General features: G+C 43.5%; 1 protein-coding gene across 1 annotated transcript in view; it reads right to left on the bottom strand.

Moving 5' to 3' along the window:
• The window catches only part of adcy2b (adenylate cyclase 2b (brain)), a 668382-nt gene extending 657739 nt beyond the window's left edge, over positions 1-10643 (bottom strand). Inside the window, exon 1 of the mRNA XM_080205342.1 lies at positions 10495-10643. The gene's annotated coding sequence lies outside the window, so the exon portion shown is untranslated. The remainder of the gene's footprint in view (positions 1-10494) is intronic.
• Positions 10644-18438: the final 7795 nt, after the last annotated feature.

Raw genomic sequence — 18438 nt, 5'->3', positions numbered from 1 at the left:
GAACTCCTCACTCATCTGACTAAGGAGCAGCGCTCCGAAAGCTAGCGAGTTTACCATCAAATAAATCGGTTGGACTTAAACCTGGTGTTGTCAGACTTCTTACTATATAGTAGAAGACAGCAGAGATTGGATGACAATGCTCAAACATGTGGTCTCCTCTATCTTGGGGGAGACAGTTGAGCCTGTGTATGGTTTGCTTTAGTTTATGCAAAAGACTTCATTTTAAGATATTTATGCTATGTAACTAACTATGCTAAGCTTTAAAACTAAATGGCAACATTTTAAAACCCAGCTGGGATGCCAGGATTAGCTTAGAAATTGACTGCATTCTTTGAAAAAACTATGTCAGTAGAAATGACATTTTCATGAACAAAACAAAGTTTTCATAAACAAAAGCCTTCATGTCCACAGCCACAAATTGTTTATGAAAGTTAGAGACACTGCTTATACCAAGTAATTTCATAATACAGATAACCGGAAAGTTATAATGCTCCCAAAAGCTATATGTGGCAGTGTAAATTTGGACCGAGTCTGTGTCAGGACTAGCTTTTGCTAGTATCTCTAACTTTATCCCAGTAAATCCACTTCTTAGTCACTGACATGGCTAATGGACTTTGCCACCAATGCTTGAGGTCCAATCATAGTTTGCCTTTACAGTCCAGCAGCAAGAGTATACTGGACCCAGCTACCACAGGGGTTTCACAATAGCCCCACAGAATTTCACATGGCCTTACAAAGCCACTTGTGAGAACTATCTACATTGGCCTCCACAGTTATCCAAAATGTGAATGATATCCCGTTAGCCTCCAACACGGAAGAACAGCACATACAGGACTTATACCGATCATCTCACAGATGCTGTCTGTAAGGAGATCTGTAGACTGTTAAACATCACCTAGAATTTACAATGTCATTATCACTCACAATCATCTAGACAAGCAAAGAGAATGAACCAAACTCTGAAAGATCAATTTGCTAAATGCTACCAAAAAGGGACACCATGGTCCCAGGCCCCACCAATAGTCCTGTGTGATATCAGAGCAAACCCAAATAGGACCATGGGTCTCAGTCCATTTGAAGAAATAACCAGAAGACCAATATAGTTGCCCTGAACCTTCAATTTGTAAAATGCTGATTGCCACTTGATGAGCAACACGTTGTTAGAATATTGTAAAAACCTGACAAATGTTATTACTTCTGTTTCTCAGCAGGCGTCGGGAGTCTGGATCCACCTGAAGAAGATAACAAGTGCCACTGACTACTCAAGCTGCTGTGAAGGTCCAGGGGAAGGAGGTCTGGATACACGCATCCCATGTGAGAAAATCCCCCAGTGGCTCCACCTAAGGACATTTATCTCTTTATGTCTTGCATATGTAACCACATTTTAACACATATGAATTCAGTATTATGTTGTCTTTTTGTATGTTAAGCATTTATCTATTCCCAGCCTGCCAGTCTCCTGCACCTGAGGAACCAAAATAAGTGACCAAAGAATTACAGGTGAACACCTTCGTGTACATGGCCTACGCTATGCCAAGAGAGCCAATGTATCCAGCTGTTAGGTATAAGTGCAAAAACCCACACATTCAAAGGGCAGTATTCCATTGAGACCTGTTCCTTTTAATGAGTCTGAAACAGTGTAATGGCTAATCAGAAGTAATGGGACCAATACGTCTTTCAAAGTGACTTTCGGCAGAGGAGCAGGGAGAAAAGATTGGGAGGGGGCAGGCTGCTTCTTGAACTCATTTGTTGGATGGTACCAGCCCAATTACAATACAACCCATGAACCCCCGTCTGTAATCCTCACTAACACTTTTGGGATCAGGAGGCCACAAGGGTCAGCCTGTCTAGAGAATAAATGGGCCCTATGCCTGAATGCGCCCTCAAGGTGTGTTCTGTTCATAGAATCCTACAGTGCAGAAGGAAGCCATTCGGCACCCGAGTCTGCACCAACCACAACCCCACCCAGGCCCTATCCCTATATCCCATGTATTTACCCCAGCTAGTCCCCCTGACACCAAGAGGCAATTCAGCATGGCTAATCCACCTAACCACACATCTTTGGACGGTAGGAGGAAACTGGAGCACCTGCAGGAAACCCATGCAGACACAAGAGACTGTCCACACAGACAGTGACCCATGCCAGGAATCGAACCCAGGTCCCTGGCTCTGTAAGGCAGCAGTACTAACCACTGTGCCACCACTTCAGTCAAGTTGATTTGATACATTGTGCTTTGCCCAAGACACCCTCAATTTATACCACCAACACTCATCCGGTCAGACATTTCAGACCAAAGATTCCTGAATGTCAGGTCTCTTGCTAAGCAGTGAATTAGCTCTGCTGTTTCCCCATTTTAGAATGCTAACTGGATATCAGTATCTTTAAACAATGGCTTCCTCCTGTTGTGCAGATGCCTCAGCTGAAATGCAGAGTACTGACATAGCAGTCAGCCACACACCATTTGTAAGATTTCACTGCAATCATAAAATATGAACTCAATGTCTTTTAATCACTCTTCGCTGGATACCGACCACTATCAGGCTGATAATTGCTGCTACCGTGATCCTATCATAAGAACATAAGAACATAAGAAATAGGAGCAGGAGTAGGCCATCTAGCCCTTCAAGCCTGCCCCGCCATTCAATAAGATCATAGCTGATCTGTCGTGTCTCAGTTCCACATTCCCGCCCTCTCCCCATAACCCTTAATCCCCTTGCCTATCAAAAACCTATCAACCCGCGTCTTAAATATATTTAGCGAGGCAGCCTCCACCACTTCAATGGGCAGAGAATTCCAGAGATTCACCACCCTTTGAGTGAAGAAGTTCCACCTCAACTCCATTCTAAACTGCCCCCCCTTTATCTTGAGACTGTGCCCTCTAGTCCTACTGTCCTTTCTGAGCGGGAAGAGCCTCTCCACCTCTATCCTATCCATCCCATTCATCATCTTATATGTCTCACCATATATCTCTCCACAAACACAGAATAGATGAAGACGAAAGGATTGCATCAAGGAGCCAACCAAGCATGCAACAACCTAAGCTTCCCTGTATCTCAGGAAGGATATCCTGCTGAGGGAACAGCAGAGGTTATACGCTAAATTAGAAGGCAAGATCTCAAGAGTAACAATCCCTAGATTATTGCCCAAGCCACAGGCAAATTGGTAGAGGGAAACATAGATTGGACAAATTAACACATGGCTAAAAAGAGGAGTTGGAAGAAGATCCCTTTTCATCGGACACTGACATCAGTGCTGAGACGGGAAGCAGGTGGACCAATAGGACATGCTGCACCTAAATACTGAATGAGGTCAGTAGCCTAATGGAAAGGATAAACAGGGAGCTGGCAAAGACTTGCAACTACTGAGGGTAAGGTGGGCAAGGAGAACTTGCAAAAAATAAAACAAGTCTGAATATAAACAAATGGAAAAGACAATCCCAGGGCACACAAAACTAAAGGAGGATGTAAATGGCCAGGGAATAAAGTTATGGTACAGGCATATAGGACCTCATTAGTATTAATTTCTATTCCCATGAGTTTCATGCCACACCGGCGACGCTTTCCCTCTGATTTGTCAGCAGTGTAATAACTTAACAGCTGCAGGCAATGGGCAGCTACATATAAATGGCTCCCCAAAACCCTCCAGCATTTATACCACAACTACTGCAGGGAATGACATACCACAAGCCAGCACAATGCTTCACAGAGGGAGCACTAATCAGACTGCTTGGCAGAATGATGCAGAGACTGGAAATCCTATACCTGCCTGGGATGCAATGGCAGCCTTAGTGAGTGCGAGTTCACTGCAGAAGAGGACAGGGAAGCAGTGCGAGAAGAAAATGCATGATCTTCTTCGTTCAGCCAGGGTAAGTGAACAACCCCCATCCAGTCTCCCATGGAATCCCCTCACACACCCAACCCCTTTTCTCACTCTGCCACCTTGGCATCTGCCAGGCACCAAATCCCTACCCTCTCCTCCAATCACCATATCCCCCCAGTAGCTGCTATGCTCCTCACACTCCAGCTCCCACCCAAGCCCCATGCCTGCCACACCTCATCACCATGTTAAATGTCAACACTCCCACCTTCACTCTCCTTATCCATTTAATGGAGGACAAACTGGAACACAACAAGTGCCAGCTGGCACAACCTGCCAGAGTGATGACCAAATTGCACACCCTCACATGCTTCGAGGAGTGGATACTAGACCTGGCCAGGGAGATGGAAGGCGACGCCCGTACTACTGGTGAAGTGGGGGCAGCAAATAAACCTGAGAATCCTCAGCATAAATGTTGTCATTCCTTAAGTCTCAAGTGAATAAACAATGTTCTGTCTATATCTTCTTCAGTGCACTTATGCCATGTGTCTTCTTTTGCAGGTCAACGACCAGAACAGGCCAGATCATCCTCGTGCCCCCTAGAACCACTGGACTCCAGCAGTACAGAGGGAGGCTTCTCCAACCCCACCAAGGAAGATGAATCATAACTGTCACTCACTCATGGCAGCAGCACAGATACTAGCACTGCGGTGGGTCCAATTAGTAGGCAGGCTGAAGTAGGGGCAACAAAGAAACATGAAAGTCCTCAGCACTAATGCTGTTATTCCTCAAGTCTCATGTGAGTAAATGCTGAAACTGCAAAGGCAGAGTTATGAAACTCAAGGAGGGATGGCAGCAGCTTTCCTTGGAGTGCAAGACCAACTGGAGGAGTCCCATCATCTTATCTCTGAGGAGATGGTGCCATCACTGCTGTGTAATGAAACCAACACTGCAAGGGTGGGGTTCACAGTGGGGACCCTGGTGCAGGATATGCACTCCATGACAGAAGATGTCCACACCATGTCTCAGCACATGAACTCCACGGTGCAAGGTTTCAATCGCATGGTACAGGCACTGATGGGAATCTACAGATCTGTAAGTTGATAAATATTTTCCACTATTTACAAGAAAGCATGAAATCTTAATTTGAACACTTTAACTTTCGCACAATTTAACTTCCAAACTATGAAATTTCAAGCTGAACATTTTAACTTCCACAACAGTCCACCTCAACCTCGGCTGTGTATCCTAGGGTTAGACCTAGACATAGGGGGAGGGTGAGGGAGATTAAGAAACCGTATCTACTTAGTGGGTACAGGTGAATATAGGCACAATGGCATTAAGGTGACCATTCAAGTTATTAAATTTCACTTTGTTCAACAATAGAGCCTCCACACTGTCTGTTCATGCCACTAAGCTTGGGGTTACCACCGCACTCACCTCACATCTCATCCCTGTGGAGTGTGAGAATTGGCAGCACTATGTTCCTCCCATCCTGTTACTAGCCTCCAATAAGAAAGGACACTCCCTCAACTGTGATTTTGCAGGGACCCAGGATGGAAGGCACAGGAAGTGCTGCTTGCATACTAGCCTTTACAGCCCCTTTAGAGCAAGGGGTGCTCCAATATGAAGGGTAGAGAAGGTCTGCAAGAGACCCCTCTCAAACCCTCTCCCCAAAATAGTGATTATGGGATGAGTCATTCAGTGAAAATTTGGCGCAATATCCAGAGACAGTGCTCGTTAACAACATGCTAATGTATTGAAATAAACTTTGTGGTCCTGCAGCATGTCTCAGATGACTCCACCAGTAAGACCTGAACTCAGAATCTCGCCAGCACAAATCACACTCTCTGGATTTTGAGCCCCCACCACCATTCCCACTGACGATGAGTCTGGCCTCAAAATCATCCCCAGCAAAAGTGTTAAGAATAAAGTGAGGAAATTCTATTAAAAATGAGTGAAACTGTCTGTACAGCAATGCAAACAGCATCCATATTAAAACAAGAGAACAGGAGGTAACACACAGTGAGGTCCCAGAGTGGCAGGGATTACTGCGATATATGATCAGAACTGGGAATTAAGCATCACAGTATACAGTATGTTTAGAAAAGATAGAGAAGAAAATAAGGGGTGGCACAGCTTTACTTCCTCAAAATAACAACAGCATTGGAAAAAAGTGACAGCTTTCATTAGCTGAGAAATGGAATATTGTATGTTCAATGTAATACAGTGCAGTAGGTTGGAGGAAGTGCGTGTAAATTGTCTCAATCTGAAGGAGCAAAATATATGTATTTCTTTCAACTTGGCATTCCCTCCTCTAAATAGCATGGATAAAAGATAACACTTTGTTCATTAAATAATTCAGTCATAAAAGCAACATTTTAATGCTACTTTCATGTCTTGTAAAATTTGTTTGCATCCTGAATAAAATGGATTCTGTCCTTTGTTTCATTTTGAGATAGCTGACAGACTTGAGAACAAGGCGTCTTTCTTGGGATCTTAGGTTTACTACAAGGTTTGTTTGGTTTGATATGCTAATGAAGGTAACTGGGCAACCATCATGTATCAACATGATCTGATGTCTCTCTTTACAGCAGACAGATTTATTTTACATTTGTAAGTGGTATCTTCATACCTCGATATACTATTTGCACTGACTGTATTTAACTGTATTATTACATGATGTGTGAAGCCCTGAACTACAGAATTCAATGACTGTGACTTTTACAATGCCTTTAAGATTTTTGCAGCAGTTCACTTCAAAAAAAAGGGAAACTTAAAACTGGGTGGAATAATACCTAGAAATCATCAGTACTGCTTGAATCTGGAAAGTCAGTTAAAGGATCTTTGTAGCATAAGCTAGTACTTAATATATTGAAATATTGTAAATATGAGTATTAATTGCATAGTGCGGCGACCAAAACTGCACGCAGCTGGAGTACTGTGTGCAGTTTTGGTTGCCACACTTACGCAAGGATACTTTGGCCTTGGAAGGAGTGCAGAGGAGGTTTACTAGGCTGATACTGGAGTTGAGGGGGTTGAGCTATGAGGAGAGGCTGAATAAACTAGGCTTGTACTCGTTAGAGTTTAGAAGAATGAGGGGAGATCTCATTGAGACGTATAAGATGATGAATGGGATGGATAGGATAGAGGTGGAGAGGCTCTTCCCACTCAAAGGACAGTAGGACTAGAGGGCACAGTCTCAAGATAAAGGGGGGGCGGTTTAGAACGGAGTTGAGGAGGAATTTCTTCACTCAAAGGGTGGTGAATCTCTGGAATTCTCTGCCCATTGAAGTGGTGGAGGCTGCCTCGCTAAATATTTTTAAGACGCGGGTTGATAGGTTTTTGATAGGCAAGGGGATTAAGGGTTATGGGGAGAGGGCGAGAATGTGGAACTGAGACACGACAGATCAGCTATGATCTTATTGAATGGCAGGGCAGGCTCGAGGGGCTATTTGGCCTACTCCTGCTCCTATTTCTTATGTTCTTATGTGTGTTTTAAAGCTAAAAAGGAACAAGCATAAAGTTATTTTGAAAAGGATCATTTAAGGTCTTATTCAAGATCGTGCTCCTCTTTCAGGTCACCCAAAAGAACATTGGCAACCATGGTTTGGATTGGATTGGTCTATCATTATGGTTGGCAAAGTAGTGCTGGAATTTGCTACTGCCTTTTGCAATATGGCTGACCAGGAAACTCTCCAACTCTTACCATCTGCCATCAGGCATATTGAAAGGATTTATAGGCTAATAATCAACCTGTATGACCAAGTTATGGACAAATCTTTCATGGTCATCAAGTCCTGAAGTGGGACTAAAACCAAAAGCTTTGGGCTCAGAGGCTGCTATCCACTGTTCAGCAAGATCTCTCTTATTCAAAATGGATTTACTATTAATCATTATACTCAAGTGTCTGTATTTAACTCTTTCTTCTTTTATATTGCTTAATGCATATATAAATATCAAATTTTTGTGGATATTACTCTGGTATTGTGTTTGATATTTCCATCATTCAAAACAAATCAGGTACTTGTAATCCAATGTGTAGTTTGCACAAACTTGGTTATAATTGCTAAAGGTTCCTTTAAAGACTTAATAAAAATGATATTTAAAAACCCCCAGACAGAAGATTTCAATATCTCAAATTGTCAATAATCATTTATAAAAAAAGATGTAATGTGAGTATTGGCTATTGCTGAAGACAAATCCACAGATAATTAGATCAAGAACTGTTCTAATGCATAAAAGTTGGTTTTTTTATTTTCAAAGATACAGGGGGAATGCAATAAATAGAAATATTCACAAAACAGAAAAATAAGGGGCCTTCCATTTAAATAATTCCTCAGGTGGTGAAATGCTTTGTGAGCAGGAATGGTTGCAGAAAACATTAATGGATAAATGTCTGATGCGCTGAAGATATGATCTATTTTTTTCTATAAAATATGCAGTGATATTTTCCTTAACCATTTCCAGAGGAAAAGATTTCAAACTTCAGAAACCCTCCACATAAAGAGGCTTGCCATAACCTTAAAGAAGTTAGTCACAAGTAAGACTTACATTAACATTGCAATGAAGTTACTGTGAAATTCCCCTAGTTGTCACCTGTTCAGATCAATGAACTTAACTAGCATGTTTTTCAGAATGTAGGGGAAACCAGAACACCAGGAGAAAACCCATGCAGACATGGGGAGAATGTGCAAATTCCACACAGATAGAGGCCCAAGCCAGGAATCAAACTCGGGTCCCTGGCACTGTGAAGCAGCAGTGCTAACCAGTGTGCTACTGTGCCACCTTACATTTCAATCAGTGAGTATTTCAAATTGATGACTCCTTGTCACCAACTTCCTAACTAGAGAAAATTGGCTTTTCTTATTCACTCTTAAAAACCTTTAGAAATATTAACAGTATTTACTAAATCGCCTTTTACTTTTCAGTGCTTCAGTTGAAATATTCACAGTATTTTGTGTCGCTCCTTGTAAGTACAATTTTTCAATTTTATTTGTTTATGGGATACTAACATCAACTATGCTAGCATTTATCACCTAAATCCTGATATTACCCGGTAAATCTAAACTGTATCCTCAAGAACAGGTGTCCAACTGTGTATGCATGGTTTTCAATGTTAGGGAAATTAACTAACTACATCATACCGCACAACCACTATCGATCAGCTCATTGGCTTGAATAACTCCACGCTCCATCCAATGACAAAAAAGGGTAATACCCTTTAGACACAGACATATAGCAATGACTAGTTTAAATGAGAGCGAATGAAAGACGGATAAAACAAAATAGAAATGAATCGGAATATAAAGTTCTTCTGGGTGACACTTAAAATAAAGACATTTTGCCTAGAAAGGAAATTGTAGTGAATGAGTAATGACATTCATCAGTCTCAACTTTGAAAAGTTTTTTCAATGAAAAGTTAAATCTAAAAATATTTCTAAAGGTTGGGGAGTTTTTTTGAGTTGGCTCAGTTTGGGGAATAGGATGCTCCAAAATCTCATTACATAGTGAATCGTGCTCATACCACACAACTCTAGCCAAAACTTTGGTCATTATAAATTTTACACAACATTTTAAAGTTATGTTCTGCAAACTGTGGTTCATTTCACAACAGTACATCAATATTACAGGAAAAAAAGTGCCAATTTTAGTGCTTAAAATGCTCAATTAAAATGTGGCATTGCAAAGGTATTACATGTTAGTGAAATATGGACAAATGATCATCCCTCCACAATAGTGAATACTACGTATCTAATTTAGTAATACAAACTGAACAAACATCCAACAATAACAATAATCCTTGCAAGGAAAAATAATGTAGCTGTATTTTAGATAAAATACAATGAGGACAAATGAAGGGGGACGTGGAATGCTTAAAATCACACTCATGGGTAAGATACTTTGGTACTTTGAAAATGTATGACGTACTTCGACGGTATAAAAGCCACACACACAATTTGCCACCATTGTGGTGAGGCAATTTAAGGGCACTTAACGCATTTCCATTTAGTTTTTCCAATAAACAATGTGGCATGCACAACTTCGATATCAAAGGATTACGGGATAAAGTGAAACTATAGTAAATCAACTATCATTTTATTGAATGGTGGAGCAGGCTCCACTCCTGTTCATATTTCTGATCTAAAGATGTCCTAAGCAGTTCAAAGTATCACGGTGAAGAATAATTAACAGTCTGTTAGACTAGTTTGTCTCAGTAGTAATAATTTTCTATAATCTATAAACATTTTGTTGAGACTAGCGACGTCATTAGGCTCAATTGTGTCGCTGTGGCTGATTAACTTCTAGCCCATCATTTTCACTGTGGAACTGAGTGGCATTTCACTCCTGTTTAATGGTGAACGCGCGCAGCACAATAAACCCATCTGAATCACAAAGTAGCCGTCTTTGTTTTGATAAAGTGCGCAAAGCTCTTTCCACATAAAGATTTTGTAGGTAATCTTTCGTTTCGCCGATGTAGCGATCAACTCAAATGTGCAATGCTTTGATGCGACTAGATTAAAGCTGATACTGCCCAAGCTCACGAGATCTATTCACTCGATAAAGACGCTTTCAAATTAAGATTTCCGCCGACCGACTAAACTATCAGCTTTAGATTTCGGTGCATTTAGTTTGAGGATAAAGTGTCCTCACAAAATTGATAAGGTCCCGCTTACCTTTTTTTCCCCCATCGAGGCTTTCCGAGATTTAACTTGCCTGAACTGACTTAAATGCATCTTAAATTCAGTTGTTCCATTGTGCTTTTAGAGCACAGATTGAACTGTCGTGGAATCATGATCCTTGTGTGCATGGGCTGAATTTTGAAACTGTCGATCACACACTAACTAGAGCGAAGCCGATGTCATTCAGCACTCCAGACAGCGATCAACCAGCGTTTGGGTGGGGGGTGGAGGGGGGTGGGAGCGGATAGATCATTCCTGCTTAACCTACAGACTCAAGAAGCCGAGCTGCCCACATCAACAAGCAGAAGCCAAACCGGCCAGCGGCCGCTTCCCTCACTTGCATCGCGTATAAACGTTGCACCAAACGTAACTCTTCACATCATAAATAAATCCAAATGTTTACCTGATTTTTATTTAAGTTGGGGGGGGCGGTCAGCTATATGCGACAGATGAACAAACTATTTGACCTTTTTTTTGAAAATAAAAGAGTGCCATCCAGTTCCTCTGTAACTATGGCTCGTCCTGGAAATAGAACAGCCTGAAAGCAGTGATTTTCAATTCACTTGAACTTTACACAAACCGAGACAGTTTGCACTAAACCCACTGTTGCCCGTTTTCGAAGAACATTACTTACGAATCTTAAAACTGAGCCAGTTGTCTCCCCGGTTGCCTTGGGAAAGGTGGGGGTGGGGGGCTCTCTCCTCTCGCTGGTGAAACGCGATCCACCCCCCAGAACACTTTGCAATAAGGATGAGGAAGCCCTCGCTCCCTGTTGTTCATCCAGCGAGCAACTGTGGCTGGATAAAATCCGCAGTTAATGCACAGTCTTCACTCCTTTCAAGAGCGGCGTGTCCCACTCACAGAAAGAGGCTCCTTTTTTTATAACCAAGTTGTTTATGGGGGTGTCGGCCGCTGCCAAGTAACCCCCCACCCCCCGCTCCACCTCCCGCAAAAAAGAAATCACTAACCTCCTCCACGGTAAATGGAAACGCTCAGTCAGAGCTGGCGAGCCAGATTATTTGCTCTTGTTTTGCTCTCAGGAATGAGGCGGCCGCGCGAAAGGGGGGAGAACCCTCCGGGTCTGCACGAGGCTAAAAAGAGCGGGAGATGGGAGAGCGCGAGTCAGCCGGCGGCAGGGCTGCACCCCCGCATGTGGGTGCTTGGGAATCTGCCACCTCCCCCCCCCCCCCCCCCCCGCAAAAAAAACGTCCCGGACTTTTGCTCTTCCTGGAGCGAGGTAGGAATCAGGTCAGGATGATTTTATTCTAACCGCAGCTATCAAACGATGGGCCGAATGGCCTCCTCCTGCCCCGTAGGGAGTCTATGATTCTTCCGTGAAAGTCGAACAATTCTTATGTTCCTTCACCAATGTATATATAGTGGAGCTTAAATAATCACTTGTAACATTAATTGTTCACCACTGTTTACTACAGTCCCTTCACCACTGAAGTTCAGTTGTGCTAGGGAAACGACAAAGTTGGTATTAGCTATCTTGGTACCGATCTGGAAGCTAACTCTTAAAGAAATAGATACAAGCTTAATGGAAAAGTGTTTTGGAAAACATTTCATTTTTTTGTTTATAAACACTATGATTACAGGAATCACATGGAAATGCAACAAATTGCTTGAATCTAATGAAGAGTTTTGAAAGCATAGAACAAAAGTAAAAATAGAATTAGAGGATATGCTGGGCACAGCTGGTAAGAAGTTACCGTGCTTCAGTGCCACCCTGGTAAGAGTGAAAACTGTTGCAATGAAGATTTTATTTACTCTCTCCCGAAACACAGATGCACAAGATTGTAAGTATATAAATATTTAGTTAGACCAACAGATATCATCACCCCAAATTTAATGGGGGGGAAGGAAAAGGTTTGTGTAGTTTTGGAGAGGGGAAACGTGGAAGAATATTTACTTCAGGTCCTGCTGAATTTACCAGCTGCACCCAATTAACATTTTTGGCCTCCATTTCCCAGCCACAGGAAAGCCAGATTGAGAGGTCGGCTGACTGGTCGTTAGCCAGTGAGGTCTGCAGACCCAGGCCTTTTTCAAGGAGCAGAGACCAATGAGAGAAGAAGTGGGGATGGAGGTGAGAGAGATTAGGGGTCCAAAAGGACAGAAAAGGGGGAGTCCCAAGAGATTGGCTGTCATGGAAGATATATTGATAGGAGGCAATCACAGCGGGCCCCTGGAGCATGAGGGGTGGTGGAGGTGCAAGGAGATTGTGGGCCTTGGAATTGGGTCATATGTGGTAGGGGTCCAATCATTGTTAAAATATTTATTTGGCAGAATGGAGGGAGCAGTTACTCTTTCTGATCCACTAGTAGTGCTGGAAAAGTACTTCTGTGTTGGAGTCTGCACCTCCTGTTAGCTGCCAGATTTCCTGGGAATGACTAAAAGCTTGATCAAAGTTTTAAGGAGTGCCTTTAAAAAAAGCTAGGTATCTTTAGAATGGGAATTACAAAGCATGGAGCCAAAATAGCTTAAGAAATAGGCACCCAGAGGTCACAAGGAGAGAAAATGATGCTTAACAATTAGTATCTGCTGAAACAGAGTGTGGTTGTATATAGTGGTAGTAAACTGAAAAGATATTAAACAGAGTGTAAAAGTTGAGAATTTGGTGAGAGTCAGAATACAGTGTAGAGGTGAAGAAGATACTGTATTTTTGCTTCTGGTACTTGTGTATATGTAAGTTTGAAGGAGTAATTGTTTAACATATATAGTGTAGAAACAGAAATTGAAACAGAAAAAAGAGCTGACCGTAAACTACAAAGTACATATAAATTACCTAATCTAAGATTTGGCAGAGCAGGTTGTGTGCCTGAACTGCTGTACATGGAAGTTTGTGGACAGTGAGTCGATCCCAAGCAGACATCTTTGCTAAGAATCTCTTTCCCTGCAAGTCACTGAATTGGAATACAAGTTGGAGGCACTCTGACACGTAAGGGAGAATGAGAAGTAGCTGGATCATTTGTTCCAGACCTCGGTCACAACTTGTAAAAGTCCTATTCTTTCATTTAGTTTCTAGCTCCTGGTGCACTTTCCAGCATTTATCTAGCTCTGGTCTGCCTTGAATAAAGAAGTGTGCCAGGAGAACACAATGGGCTTCTCACAACAATTGAAATCACAAAATATTAGGAAATCCAGAATACTTTTCTCTTACTTTATACTAAATCAGAGCTTTGATGTTTATCATTTTATTTTCTACATTGATTTAATTGAAATAAGATTGATCATTTTGAATGCTGCTATTACAAAATTTTGGAACATTATTAGCACCATTTGAAACCATGGGGATGATTCCTCAATCCCGCCGTGTTGCTTTTATAGTGCAGCAGGTCAGGAGATTCGAGCGGAGGCCGTTTCGAGGGTTCCCTGCTGGACCCAGTGCCAGATTTCCAGCACCGTCAACTCTGCAGCAGAAATCAGCATGGATCTGCATAATCTATTCAAATTCGAATTTAAGTACAATTTAAATATCATTAGCAGGCCCAGGACTGAAATCTCTGGAGAGCATATCCCCTTGCCAGGAGTGGTTCACTCCAGCAGAGTTTCGTATAGCTCTCCACTTCCAGGAAGTTAGCAGCCCGACCCCGCTGGAGTGAAGAAGGGGACAATCAAGTGTCCCCAGAGGGTCAGTCACAGAGAATGCCTCCTGGGCATTGCCACCTTGAAAGTGCCAGCCTGTGTCCCCTGGCACAGCCCAAGGGCAAAGTACAAATGCCCAGGGGGGCACACTGACTCTGCCCACCAAGGGGGCAGGTCTTAATGGGGTTGGGGCGATCAGTGGAGGTGAGGGGGCTCCTGCTGCCACTCTGCATTTGGGCTGAAGGACAGACGGAGGGAGGCCAGTGATCAGATTGGGGGTCAACCTGCTGGGGAGGTCAGGGCTGCCAGGGGATGGCACTGCGGGGAATGGGGGGAGAGGGGCTCAGAACTGCCCCGGGAATGTTCGGAGGGCCAATGATCGAGCTATGAGGGAGGTCGCACAGCCTGTGATGTGGGGTCGCGGGGCTGGCGAATGATTGAGTTGGCCAGCAATTAGGAGGCCTGCAGTACGGGGCAGTGAGCATGCGCCGATCCCGCTGCTGACAGATTGACACATACACCATGGCCTACTCAGCATTATGTTGCCGGCCTCTCCAGTGGGAATAGGCCCCTCACCCTGATTTTTGGCGTGATACACACTGAGGCAGTATGTAGTACACAAAGTGTGGGAGATTTAGTTTCAAATGCCCGCTGAAAAAAGAGTGTGATTTACTCCAGTTTTTATGCAAATTCGACACTTACAACTTTTTGGGAGAATTCCCCCCCCCACATTTTATCATATCATCATATAATATTCTAACAATAAAAATCATACAAAGATATGTTAAACCTTATGTTACTGTTAATCAGGTTTGGCACTAACCAACTAACTAATGAGGTTATTTTGCAATTGCATGATAGCATCAAGTTGCACATGGTGTGACAGAATAGCCAATGAGACTATGAGTCTATACTGAATCTAATGCAATAATTTCTGTTACAATCATTGACTGTCTCTCAGCAAGAATTTGTATAGCTTGATAGGCTGGTTTTAGATTATTTATGGGTTGGCATAGCTTGTTATGCTTACCTTATCCCACTAATGGCTGAGATTTTAATTTTGATTATTAGTGCAGTGAATTGAAGATTTGGAGAAAATATCAGGCTAGAATTTGAACCAGAAGCAGAATTTGAGTAGGTTGAGCTCTAAGGTATTCATTAAACCATCCATCCACCACAGTACCCGATCAAATTTATCAAGGCCCAAAGATGGTTTAACCCCAGGGCTCCTTTTATATCTTACCCACCAGCTGTCTGCCCAAATTGGGCAGCTGACAGTCTGATTGAAATAACAAGGCACTGGCACTGAACTAAATCATGAATTTTTGGCTTGGTTTCCCAGGTGGGAAAGGGGAAATCTGAGGCAGCAGAAACTCTGGACTAAATTTTATCTTGATGGTGCAGATCACAGAGAGCATTGTTGTTTCCACTAGTTTGACAAGAGACCGGCTACACATGATCTCATAGCAACTGACCAGGCAGAGATTGCGTGACACAGGAGCCGTGTGCAAGGCATGGGAGCCATGAAATCCAGGAACTCGAGGTGCTGGCAAAGTAGGCAGAAAGGTTAGCATCAGCTGATGCCGTGACAGATACTGGCACCATTATTAAAGAGCTACCAGTGCTGTATTCATTGTTGCCTGAACAAATAATTCTTTCCTTTTACTGTTGCCTCGGGCTGTAATGTTACTGTTGCCTTTCAGACATCCTGCGGTTGCTGTTGCTGCTCCTCTAACTTAAAATTCAGAACAGTCAAGGAGCCCACTGGAAGCAACACCATCAATATGAGAAGGAAGACCCCAGGTAATTCCACAGTTCAGCAATGCCTCCCTGCAGGTTCTCTTCAGGCTACAAAGGCAAGGTAGGAGGTTCTCTTCCCCAGTGATGGCAGTGGGAGGAGGCCCCATCTGACCAAGAAAGCTTGAGCAGAGATTGCAGAGGAAGTCAGCAGCCATAGGGTCACCCTGGTGTCAAAAGTTTATAAATGACCTTCTTTGGTCTGCTGGAGTTGAATACTCCATACATTTCCCTTTGGGTCTTACATATAGTAACACCAGAGTTAGTGTGGCACCAAGGCAGTGATCGTCCAGTCGTGAAAACAAGGTAAGACAGGAGTATGTTCTGTCAGATGCAATCGCCTTTCAGTGAGAGATACCTGTTTGTTAGCCCCCCTCAACAAGTTCTCTGGAGAGAAGCAATATGCAAGTGACATACATGTGATGCTATCATTGGCCCCTAGGTTCCCACCAGCGTAGGTGTTGTGCTTGATTCCTTGGGGAAACTAAGAACCTTTTTGCGCTTGGAGGAAAGGACAGCACAGAATAATAAAAAAAGGGTAAGACCGGTTGGAGGGGTGCTGTGCCTCCAAATCCTCACCGACTTGAAGTTGGCAGGGCAGCCTTGCAGGAGTGTTAACCCAGGAGAATACATCAACCACTGTGGGCCCACAAGGTTCAAACTGGCATGCAGAAGGCATAGCACCCATGTGATCAATGTTGGACCACGGAACCCCACTGCAAGCATGGCTGGGATGAGAAAATGGGATGCCTTTGACTCATACATTTATACTCTTAAGCAGTTTGAGGTTGAGACACCAGGGCTAGGTCAGTCACCTCTGAGGTGGAGGAGGGATCCACCTCCTCCATCTCCATGGTGCACCATCACATCAGGCCCCTATACCCAGACCCTCCAATTCTCAGACAGCCAAAAAGCAGTCAACAAGGTCATCTCAGGCTATGGGGCATCACATTAACATCCTGCAGCCACCTGAGCTGTAAGTGTAAGTGGAGTATCTCCTAGAAGCATTCATAAGAAAGTTAAGAAAAGCACGTATCAGCACTTGGGGTTTAAGGGTGATTTAAATGGAGATGTTAAGTTTTCTTTCTGGTCTATGCCTCAGTCTTTCACTCAGTCGTCCTACCTTTCATTTTAATTCTTTATTCCTTGTGAGATCACATCCACACCTTTCTTCACTCAGTAGGCTTGAAGCAATGAATTAAGGTGCATCTGTTCAGCTCCTGCCTTACTGCTAAATGTTGTGCTCCTAGGCAAGCAGCAATGGAGTTCCAAATGAAGGAGGCAAAACCAGAGCTGATTAAATGTAAAGCTTTATTTTAATGTTGAAAAAGCACATGGCACACAGGAAACAACTCTGGAATAGGATGTTCCAAGCCTCCCTTGCACCTTGACTGTTGTTGGAGAGGTCAGCAGGGTCCTCCACATCCTCATTATAAGAGGAGGCATCATAATCAGCAATGTCCTTCCTCTTTATTCAAAGCGTCCTCCCTTCTGCAGTGCAGACCACCATGACCCACAAGACCCTTGCTAGGGCATACTGAATGGCTCTGATCAAGGCAATTCAATAACATCTGCAGAAAGCCAGTGGCCTGCTCAATGGTCACTTGAGTTGACCTCTGACAGGTGTTGTAGATCCTTTTTTGCACTCAGGCCTGGGTTGCTCACAAGTGTGAGTGGCTATGCCTTTAGCTCAAATGTTCATCCCTGAAGGTGCCCAGGATGTGCTGGAGACAGTGTGAAGGGGACGTTGGAAAAGCTGTAGAACCTGATGCAACTTGGCTGCTCCCTCAGAACCCTGCATCCAAAGGATCTACTTTCAATCATGGCAGACTATTTGACATTGCTGGAACGGGAGCACTCCCTTTTGATAAAAGCTGTCAGCTGGCTCATGGAAGCCATTTGTGTGCACCTAATGACATCCTTCACCAAGGGGAAATCTAGTAATGATCCCAAAACCAATGAAGCTGTCTGTATGGCCGCCAGGATTGGTGTGGTAAACACAGATAATCACCAGCCCTCTTGAACAGGGCATTGGTCATCCCCTTGATGCAACATGGGCTGCAGATTGGAAAATACCACACATGTTCCCAGTGGACAGCTGGAAAGAGTCAGAAACATAGAAGTTGAGAGCCACAGTTATCTTCAGGGCCACTGGCTTTGAGTGCCCATCAAACCCCATGGGTCTCAGCTGATCCTGTAGCATGGCCCAAAGATCAATAATGGTCTCTTTAGAGTGCCACAGTCTTCATCTCAGAGGGAGAAAGTTCAGCTTCAGGTACACTGGCTCCTGGTATAGGCTCTGGTGCATGTTCATAGCTTTTGACATGCTCCTGTGTCTTTCTTTGCCATGCCCATCCTGAGGATGGTCTCCTTGATGGTTGTGAGTTTGGTGATGTGCTCCCAATCAGTTCTGGACTTGCCTCCCTCTGCTGACTCTCTTCCTCAATGAATACTCAATCTTGTACCAAGGCAACCCCCTCAGTCCACCCATCAAACCTGTTCCTGAATCTTTTCCTCAAGACAAGTGTCACTGCCTCTATGTGGCCCCAGCCCCTG

The sequence above is a fragment of the Carcharhinus amblyrhynchos genome, chromosome 2 (genome assembly GCF_965287045.1).
Source record: "Carcharhinus amblyrhynchos chromosome 2, sCarAmb.v2.hapA, whole genome shotgun sequence".
Taxonomy (NCBI): Eukaryota; Metazoa; Chordata; class Chondrichthyes; order Carcharhiniformes; family Carcharhinidae; genus Carcharhinus; species Carcharhinus amblyrhynchos.
The sequence above is the reverse complement of the archived record's forward strand: the minus strand, read 5'-3'. Positions and strand labels throughout refer to the sequence as shown.